Raw genomic sequence first — 1,814 nt, forward strand, 5'->3', positions numbered from 1 at the left:
AATTTTTTTATTCAGGAAATTGGGTTGTTCATTCTGTTGTGTTTCCCAGAGTATGGATTTTGCAAATTGTACCCTTTTGGTTTCCATTTGAGTCCATTTGAACTCAAACCAACTAGTTATGTACAATGCTGAACCAAATGATACATATATAAACCAGGCCATCAAAATTTACACTTCATTTCTTCTAGAGGTATGCAAACAAGGATGGCATCATCTCTATCCAATGTGAAGTGCTAGGTAATCAGGCACCCTCCCTGTTTACTATTCCTTTATAATGTTTTACATGTACACCAAATGGTGACTTAACTAACAAAATTTAACAAAAAGATCAGATATCAGATAGAACTAGCAGACAATCTAACTTTAAGAGAGAGGAAAACATCAGCTACTTTAAAAGAATGTATATATTAACATGGGGAAGGGTAGATGGAAAATTTGAAAATTTTAACTTAAAAAGGAGAGAGTGGGACAAATGGAGAAAGTAGTATAGACATATATACACTACCATGTGTAAAACAGATAGCTGGTGAGAAGTTGCTGTATAACACGGGGACCCCAGCCTAATGCTCTATGATGACCTAGAGGGTCATCTAGGGGACCTAGATGGGGGAGGGGAGGAGGCTCAAGAGAGAGGGGATATATGTACAATTATGGATGATTTGCATTGTTGTATGGCAGAAACCATTACAACATTGTAAAGCAATTTTCCTCCAATTAAAAAATAAATTAATAAAAGGAAAAAACAAACATATTTCTTTCACCAGTCAAGGAAAAACTAGGTGTCAAACTCCTCTGCTACAAATGATGATGTTTTAAATTATATAATAAACTATTTACTTAATCTGAATTCTTTGGGAGGTTTAAATGATCATACTCTCAATGCACATAGATATTTTAAGACTTATCTTATTCGCATATACTTATAGTCCTCTGATGACAATGTAATTTTATGATTGCATAAGAGATAAATTGAGTTAATACCACTAAACAAACATGACATTTTTGTTGTACTGTGATCATAGATGAGTCATGAAGTAAGGTGATTAATTACAAGTCAATGTTGCTAGGGTCACTGAGTGACTATTCTTCCCTTGCAAGAATTTATAAACTCTAAATTTATAAGCTAATGAGTTTATTCTAGCTATAAACAGGAACTAGCTTCAGAGTATTCAAGAAATTTGTGTGCAAATAACCTAACCTAAATAATCTAAAAATGATGACTATCTTAAAATATATTTTGGCATATTTCTATCATACAGGGTATTGTGCAAATATATAAAATGAAATCAAATACCTACAGATAAATTTTGAATAATGGAATCCTAAGAAAATTATTTTAATGGAATAAAATAAAAAATAAGAGAATTTTAATATAGGTCACTAAGATATTAAAGAATGATAAATCATCTTCATCAGCCTATTACTTCATTTTGCAATGAATAGAACTTGTAACCTTAGTAAGTAGCATTATCATGACCTAAATCATGTTGAAAGGAACAGGGCTTTATAAAGAGATAAACAATATTCATGCTTTCAATGGATATTCTCTTTCAAATATAGGAGAAAATTAATAAAAGCATTTCGATTTTGTAAAAAACTCTTTGATTTGCAATCTCCATTAAGCCCAGATTAACAAATCTATTATTAGTATTAAATTAGCAAAGTTCTTTGCACATGTGTAAGGAACCATGGGGATGTAAGAATGAAGGATAGTGGGGAAGACAAGTAAACCCTGCAAAATGAAGAATGTCATACAGGCCAAAGCTCCTTTAGATTACTTCCTTCCTACTTTATTGGCATTAAAAATAGCTTTC

The sequence above is a fragment of the Muntiacus reevesi genome, chromosome X (genome assembly GCF_963930625.1).
Source record: "Muntiacus reevesi chromosome X, mMunRee1.1, whole genome shotgun sequence".
NCBI lineage: Eukaryota > Metazoa > Chordata > Mammalia > Artiodactyla > Cervidae > Muntiacus > Muntiacus reevesi.